Source organism: Bos javanicus, chromosome 10 (assembly GCF_032452875.1).
Source record: "Bos javanicus breed banteng chromosome 10, ARS-OSU_banteng_1.0, whole genome shotgun sequence".
Classification (NCBI taxonomy): domain Eukaryota; kingdom Metazoa; phylum Chordata; class Mammalia; order Artiodactyla; family Bovidae; genus Bos; species Bos javanicus.
This window is the reverse complement of record NC_083877.1, coordinates 88,782,006-88,791,059: the sequence shown is the minus strand read 5'-3', so window position 1 is coordinate 88,791,059 and position 9,054 is coordinate 88,782,006.

Sequence of the window (9,054 nt, the reverse complement as noted above, 5' to 3'; positions counted from 1 at the left end):
CATTAAGTTTTGGGGTAATTGGTTACACAGCAACAGATAACTAATACATGGTCTGAAAAGGAGGAGAAAGGAGAGCCACGCTGAAGAAAGAAGAGAAAGAAGCAGATAAACATAGAGAAAGAGAAATGACAGAGGGAAACTTGGTAGTCAGAGATCCCCACAGATTGGAATGGATGTGGGGAAACTCACCAGAAGCGATTGCTGTTGTTCGGGCAAGAGATGAAGGTGGTTTACAGTGCATGCTAAGTTGCTTCAGTCATGTCTGACTCTTTGCAACCTTATAGACCGTAGCCTGCCAGGCTCCTCTGTCCATGGCATTCTCTAGGCAAGAATACTGGAGTGGGTTGTCATGCCCTCCTCCAGGGGATCTTCTCAACCCAGGGATTGAACCAACAGCTCTTACATCTCCTGCATTGGCAGACAGATTCTTTACCTTCCTAATAAACGAAGCCCTAGTTTACAGTAAGGGGGAGGCAATATCCCTTTCTGTGATCAAGAAGAGATGAAGGGAGGAAAATGATCAGGGAGAAAATCCATAGATGAGTTTTATTTGAACGTATGGCCAGTTAATAGCTCATGACAAAATTGAACTCCGCAAACATGTATTGAACTGTGTTGGGGCTCTTTCAGCGCTGCAAAGATGAGGAAGATGAGTTCCTTGTCCCCAAGGTGCTCACAGTTTAGGGGAAGAAAATCAAGATGATCCAATGTATAATGTGCTACATTTGGCCTGTGAGCAGAGAGTTATATGTTGAAGAGAAGGAATGATTAACCATGTCTCAGAAGACAGAGAGGCTTCTCAGAGGGGTCATCAACATGGGCCTGATGACACCTATAGGAAAATGCATTTCTGTTCAGTAACAGGACATAAAAAGAATTCAAAGGAATAAAATGAATACGTTTCTAGGTTCCTTGTACTCTTCCTTGTCTTGAGGGCATAATAAAACAAGTCTTTCTTCCAGTTAGGGGAACATCGGGACTTAGATCAAAGGAGTGAAGGGAGACTGTGAGGCAATCTGGATGGTTCCTCTGCCTCACAGATGGTAGCCTCTGCCCACTTTGAAAAAAACGGATCAAGGCATGAGCTTTTATGGAAAAACAGTAGGCTTGACTGAGTCACAGCTATGAGTGGAGGCTCTGGAGACAGACAGACTTAACTGCTCCCAGCATATCCAGAACCCGCCCTTTATCAGCTATGAGACCCTGGCCAAGTTGCTTAACCTCTCTCACCAAGCCTCATTTTCCTCAGTGTGAAGCAGTGCATGCATGTTAAGTTGGTGCAGTTGTGTCTGACTCTTTGCAACCCTGTGGACTGTACCCACCATGCTCCTCTATCCATGGGGATTCTCCAGGCAAGAATACTAGAGTGGGTTGCCATGCCCTCCTCCAGGGGATCTTCCTGATCCAGGGGTCAAACCCGCGTCTCTTAAGTCTTCTGCGTTGGCAGGCAGGTTTTTTACCACTATAATGATTCGACTAAATAATATTCCAGTGATCCACAAATACATTTTCTGAATCTAAAGAATTTTCTAAAACTATATTTTTAATGTACAAGTTCTCAATTGGGTAGTAAGAGTAAAAATATAATATTAATATATTCTAGATCATCTGGTTGATTACAACTAAATCCTGCTGGGAAAGTTCAGTATCAAACATTTTGATGCCATTTGCACAAATGTTGGCACCAGTGACCTCTTGGGCTGGTAAGAAAGAAGAGGGATACAGACCAACAGAGACAGAGATGCTTAATATGTAAATGCTGCTTTGAGTTGAAGATGGGCCAAGTAATGTCACATCACACTGTACAAAAGGAAGCTTCAGAGTGGTGCAGTGGTTAAACAGAGAAATTAGTGAGAGAACTGAGTCATGACCGAGCACGAGGGAGCAGTGATGTGACCAAAGAACCTGCACCACAGTCATCCACCACAGTTCACAGTATGAAGGGCTAGTCTCAGCAAACAGCATCATCTGTCACATTAAATAAATGATGCTGGTTTACATTGTTTGGGGTTGTACTTTTGTTTGCATTTAATTTATAAATTTCATTTTGTTTTATAGTTGTTTGAACATTGTAAGCATAAGAATCTGAGACCTAGTTGTCTTCAACACATATTTATAGAACAAAATGATAAAAGTAACTTAAATCTAAATTTATTTATTTTAATTGGAGGCTAATTACTTTACAATATTGTATTGGTTTTGCCATACATCAACATGAATCCGCCACGGGTGTACACATGTTCCCCATCCTGAACCCTGCTCCCACCTCCCTCCCCATACCATCCCTCTGGGTCATCCCAGTGCACCAGCCCCAAGCATCCTGTATCCTGCATTGAACCTGGACTGGAGGTTCATTTCTTATATGATGTTATACATGTTTCAATGCCATTCTCCCAAATCATCCCACCCTCGCCCTCTCCCACAGAGTCCAAAAGACTGTTCTATACATCTGTGTCTCTTTTGCTGTCTTGCTTACAGGGTTATCATTACCATCTTTCTAAATTCCATATATATGCGTTAGTATACTGTATTGGTGTTTTTCTTTCTGGCTTACTTCACTCTGTATAATAGGCTCCAGTTTCATCCACCTCATTAGAACTGATTCAAATGTATTCTTTTTAATGGCTGAGTAATACTCCATTGTGTATATGTACCACAGCTTTCTTATCCATTCATCTGCTCATGGACATCTAGGTTGCTTCCATGTCCTGGCTATTATAAACAGTGCTGAGATGAACATTGGGGTACATGTGTCTCTTTCAATTCTGGTTTCCTCAGTGTGTATGCCCAGCAGTGGGATTGCTGGATCATAAGGCAGTTCCATTTTCAGCTTTTTAAGGAATCTCCACACTGTTCTCCATAGTGGCTGTACTAGTTTGCATTCCCACCAACAGTGTAAGAGGGTTCCCTTAAATTTAAATTAAAACAAGAAAATATATTTCAAAAAGAACAGAAAAAAAAAAAGTAACTTAAATCAACTCAAGGAGCCCAAGAAACAACATTTTTCCTTGAAAGGGAGGCCATCGATTAGTTCAATGGCAGAATAGATAATACATAGGAAAGCATCAACCAACTGGCAGATGAATAAATTTATTCAAAATGAAGAACAAAGATAAATAAAATGAAAAAAAAAATGAACAGAGCCTTTTGTGTTAATAGAATCCCAGAGAGAAAAAATAGTATGCTGCTGAAAATTTTTTGAAGAAATAATGGCTGAAAACCCCTCAACCTGGAAAAAAGAAATAAACATACAAACTCAAGAAGCTCAGAAAATTCAAAAAGGGATAAACCCAAAGAAATCTATGCCCAAGTGCATCAGAATCAAATTGCTGTAATACAAAATAAAAGTCTTGAAGGCAATCAGAGAAAAACAACACAGCAGCTATAGGAAAAGAGTGATTCAATGGCTGTGGATTTGTCTTGAGAAACCATGGAAACCAGAAGGAAGTGGCATACCATTTTTAAGGTGCTGAAAATAAAGCACTCTCAACTGGGATTTCATACTCATCAAAAATTATCCTTCAGAATTTAAGATAAAGACCTCCTCAGATGAAGAGAAACTAAGATGCCAGCTGATACACTCTAGAAGAATTGTTAAAGGATATTTCTCAGACAGAGGAAAGCAATACCAGAAGAAAAATTTGGAACATCAGAATGAAGGAAGAGCCTCAGAAAGGGTAAATATCTGGTTAGGTATAATAAGCTATTCTTCATCTCTTAAGTTCTTTAAAATATATTTGAAGACTAAAAGCAGAATTATAACACCATCTGGTGAAGCTTTTAGTGTATGCAGATACATTACGTAAGAGAATCACAACCTAAAATCAGGAGAATAGAGGGACTGATGTGGCAAGATTCCTCCATTCCACCTGAAGTGGGAAAATATTGACTTAGTAGTTTGTGAAAAGGTAAGACTGTATATTGTAATCCCTAAAGCAACCACTAAAAGTAAAGTACAAAGAGAGAGACTCAAAAATAAAGAAATGTAAATGAAACACTAAAAATTAAATTGTCTAAATAGAAAAAAGAAATAAACATACAAATTCAAGAAGCTCAGTAAATCCAAAAAAGGATAAACCCAGAGAAATCCATGTCCAAATGCATCATAATCAAATTGCTGTAAACTAAATACAAATTAAAAGTCCAAAATAAAATAAAATAGAAAAGGGAATCAGAGGAACAAAAAGGCACTACAATCTAGAAAACAAATAATGAAATTGTATACCTAAAGAAAAACTTACCAATAATTACATTAAGTAAAAATTATCTAAACACACAAATTAAAAGAAATATTATCAGAATACATTTTTAAACCCATAACACAACTATGTGCTATCTATAAGAAACTTATTAAAAATGAAAAGAAGAGGGAAGACACACAATGCAAACACTATAAAAAGGTCATAGTATTATATCAACATCAGACAAAAAATATTTCAGAGATGTGAAAATTACTGAGAGTCATCCACCAGAAGAAATAGCAATTCTAAGTGTGTATCTAACAAGAGAGCTTCAAAACACGTGAAGCCAAAACTAATAAGAACTGAAAGGAGAAGTAAGCAACTCTATAATTATAGCTGGAGACTTCAACACTCTTAATAATTAAAACCAGTAAACAGAAAACCAACAAGAACATAGAAGGACTAAACAACATCATCAGACTAGATCTACAATAATTGACATTTACACAGCACTTCACCCCACAATAGGAGAATATTCATCCTTCTCAATACAGCACTCCACTCAAGAATAGCAGAATATACATTCTTGGAACATTCACAAAGATAGACCAAATCATGGGTGATGAAATAAACCAGCAAATCTAAAAGAACTGAAACTATTTAAATGATGTTCTCTGACCATAAAGAATTAAATTGATTAGGAACAGAAAAAAACAGGAAAATCTCCAAATACTTGGAAATTGAACAATAAACTTCTAAATAATCCATAGGCCAAACAAGAGTCTCAAGGGAAATTAGAAAATATTTTTAACTAAACAAAAGTGAAAACACAACACATCAAAATATGTGAGACATAGCTTAAGGCCATAGTTGTGGGGAAATTTATAGCATTATGTGATTATATTAGAAAACAATCAAGGTTTCAAGTCAATCACTTAAGTTTCTACTCTAAGAAATTAGAAGAATGAAATAGAGAGCAAGCAAAAGAAAAGAAACAATAAAAATTGAAAAAATCAGTAATAAAGATTGAAGAAATAAATGAAATTGAAAACAGGAAAAATATAAAGGAAATTAATACAAAGAAAAGCTGGTTATATGAAAAGATGAATAAAATTGAAAATTTTTTAGAAAAAAAAAGAGAATACAAATTATCAATATATAAATTTTAAAAGGGGCTATCACTATAAACCCCACAGATATTAAAATGATAGTAAGGGAACACTATAAACAATTATCCACATATAAATTTGACAACTTAGATAAAATAACCAATTTTTCAAAAACCACAAACTACTCAAAACTCTCCCAAGATGAAATATATAACCCAAATGGAACTATAACTATTAAAGAATTTATATTTAAAATCTTTCCCCCAAAATAACCCACAGGACTAGATTATTTCACTGGCAAATTCTACCTTTTAAAGAAGAAATAATCTAGACAATCTCTTCCCGAAAATAGGAGAGAACACTATGTTTCAATTTATGAAGTTAGCATTACCCTGACACCAAAAGTCAAACACAGTACTCCCTGCCTCAAAAAAGAGAAAAGAAAGAAAGAAGAGAAAAGAGAAGAAAAAATAAAACTGGAAACAATATCTCTCATGAACACAGACACAAAATTTTCAAAATATATTAGCAAATTAAGTTCATGAGAATACAGAAAGAATAATACACTATAAACAAGTGAGGTTTATCCTGGAAATTCAAAGATGGATTGATATTTGAAAGTCAATCCATGCAATCCCCTAAATCAACATTCTAAGAAGAAAAACCTCATGATCATACCAATTGATGCAGAAAAGCATTGGACAAAATTCAATATATAATCATTTTTTTTAATCCCAGCAAACTAGGAATATAAGGGAACTTTCTCAACCTAACAAATGACATCTACAAAAAACCTACAGCCTACAGCTAACGTCACACTTAGTGGAGAAAGACTGAATTCTTCTCCTTTAAAGAAGAAGATATACTCTCACCAGACCCATCAACATCATACTGGAAATTGTAGTTAGTGTAACTAGGCAAGAAAAAGAAATAAAATACGGATTGAAAAGGAAAAAAATGTCTTTCTTCACAAACAACATAATTTTCTAAATATACAATCCTGAGAAATCAATAACAATAACAGCAAAATTCCTAGAAACAATAAGTATGTTTAACAAGGTCACAGGTCACCAGGTCAACACACAAAAATCAATCATAGTTTTAAACACTGAAGGCAGGAGGAGAAGGGGAAGACAGTGGGTGAGGTGGTTGGATGGCATCACCGACTCGATGGACATGAGTTTGAGCAAGCTCCGGGAGTCGGTGATGGTCAGGGAGGCCTGGTGTCCTGCAGTCCATGGGGTTTCAAACAGTCAGACACAACTGAGCGACTGAACTGAACTGAAAAATACATACCATTTTCATATTTCAAGAAACATTAAATACTTAAGCATAAATCTAAAGAATATACAAAGGATATATGTGCTGAAAAGAGTACAAAATGCTAATGAAAGAATTCAAATTTGGCCTAAATAAATGGCAAGCATGGGGTCACAGAGTCGGACACGACTGAGAGACTGAACTGACTGAAATGGCAAGATATACCATGCTCATGGACTGGAAAATTCAGTGTAGTAAAGATATTCATTTTTCCAGCTAGATCTATAGATTCATATAACTTCAAAGTTCCACCAGGATTTTTTCTATAGATTTGGACAAGCTAACTTTAAAATTTATACGGAAAAGCAAAGAAACTAGAATAGTCCTATGGACTGACTGTGTGCTCCTAAAATCCGTATGCTGAAACCCTAATTGTCAGTGCGATGGTATTTGGAGATGGAGATTTAGGGAGGCAATTAGGTCATGAGAGTGGAGTCCTGATAATGGGATTACTGCCCTTACATGAAGAGACAAGAGAGAGCTTGCTTCCTCTCTTTCTTTCTTCCATGTGAAGAATATAGCAAGAAGGCAATCAACTATGAACCAAGACGGGGGCTCTCACCAGGACCCAGCCATGTTGATTCCCTAATCTCAAACTTCCAACCTCCAGAACTGAAAACTAAATGTTTGTTGTTTAAGCCACTCACTCTATGGTATTCTGTTATAGCAGCCCAGACTAAGGAAGACAAATAAATAAATCAATTTTGGAAAATGAAGAGTAAGATTGGAGAAGTCATACTACCCAAATTTTGATAAAGTTATAGCAGTCAAGACATGGAGTTAGCAAAGAAATAGACATATACATATCAGATGAATTAGAATAGATTCCAGAAACAGCCCCACAGAAACATGGCAAACTCATTTTTTTTAAACAAAGGTGCAAAAGCCATTCAGTGGGGAAAAGACAGTGTTTTCAGCAAATGGTACTGCAACAATCACGTAAAACCCAACCACACTAAAAAAAACACTTCACACCATATAAAAAAATTAACTGGATCATATATCTAAATATAAAACTACAGAGCTCACTTCGGCAGGACTAAAATTAGAACAATATAGAGAAGATTAGCATGCTTGACTTAGTATGAATAGAATACTAGATTTCTAATTAAAAAATAGATATGCAACAAGCACCAAAGGGTTACTGTAGAGCACCGGGAACTATAGTTGATATCTGGTAATAACGTGTGATGGAAAATAATTTCAAAAATAATATATGTGTATTTGTATAACTGAATCACATTGCTGTGCACCTGAAACATTGTAAGCTAACTACAATAAAATATATCTATATTTTAAAAGACAAAAAAAATAAAACTACCAAACTTCACCAAAGGCATAGGTAAAATCTTTGAGATATGAAGTTAGGCAAAACATTCTTAGATATGACACCAAAGTATAAATGCATAAAGGAAAAAAATTGAAAATCAGATTTCTTCCAAACTAGAAACTCTGATCTGCAAAAGACACTATCAAGAGAATGAAAAGACAAACTATTTTCAAATCATATATCCAACAAAGGACTTGTATCCAGAATAAGCAAAGAATTCTCAAAACTCAACAAGAGGAAAACAAATAACACAATCTAAAAATGGGCAAAGGACTGAAATAAACACTTCATTAAAGAGGATATGTGGATGTCAAACAAATATTTAGCATTATTAGCCATTGTGTGCCTGCATGCATGCATGCTAAGTCACTTCAGTCATGTCCAACCCTTTGCAGCTCTATGGACTGTAGCCTGCCAGGCTCCTCTATCCATGGGATTCTCCAGGCACAAATACTAGAGTGGGTTGCCATGCCCTTCTCCAGGGGATCTTCCCAACCCAGGGATCAAACCTATTTCAATTGCATCTCCTGCATTCACAGGCAGATTCTTTACCACTAGCACCATCTGGGAAGCCTGTTCTTTGGTGGAAGGACCCCGAATAGGTGTCTCCACATTTTCTTGGCCTCTTGGTAGTAAAATGTCTGCCAAAGCCACATCATTAATCAATGGATTTCCACTGTAGGAAGCAGGAGAGCAGGATGAACAGGAAGATCCCACCCACCCACCAGCTTCACATCAAGAAGAAAGCAGGTGTCAGACAGAATAGAGAGATACTTTTTGTCTGCCTTCTCATATCAGGGAGTGAAAATGCCAAAAGTATCCCCAACATGTTCCCTTTTCATCTCATTGGGCAGAACTGATCACTTGTTCACTCTAAGATCAGGACCTGGGCCCACCTCCCCAGAGATCACAGGAACTGAAACCTGAACAAACTGAAGATCCTACTGGCAAAGGAGAAAAGGAGGGGATAAACTGTCATGGTTCTGCCCAAGGTCACCCAGCTGATAAGTGCAGAAGCCAGATCTCAAACCCAAAACTGTCTGGCAGCCAAGCCAGTGCTCTCAGTCTCTGTCCATTGCTCTTTGGGATGCAGGTGATGTTGTGATCAGCTCCC